Here is a 351-nt window from a genome sequence, read left to right as displayed (position 1 = left end):
GGTATTTCTAAGGCCGGCAGTGGCACGGGAGGTGTCGTTGGCGCCACGGGCTAGACACAAACTTGATTAGATTGCTACTACATTGCTGATCCGTACCTCTAGGAATGTTTTGCTGATCATGTCAACCTGCAGGCTAGCAATTTGAAGAGACAGTTGCACAGATATTGGCATATACAGTCCCGTAGATTCTGCCAGTGAACATATAAAAACAGCATGTCCGTGAATCTAAATAAACTATAGCAGTGAATTGTTGATGATGTATAACCTCATTTGCATCTAGCTTTCATCCAGCATTTTTTATTTATTTTATCCAACATCTTTGTAAGCATCTGTTGGGCCAGCCCAAGTAGA

Source organism: Triticum dicoccoides, chromosome 4B, assembly GCF_002162155.2.
Source record: "Triticum dicoccoides isolate Atlit2015 ecotype Zavitan chromosome 4B, WEW_v2.0, whole genome shotgun sequence".
Taxonomy (NCBI): Eukaryota; Viridiplantae; Streptophyta; class Magnoliopsida; order Poales; family Poaceae; genus Triticum; species Triticum dicoccoides.
This window is presented reverse-complemented; position numbering follows the sequence as displayed.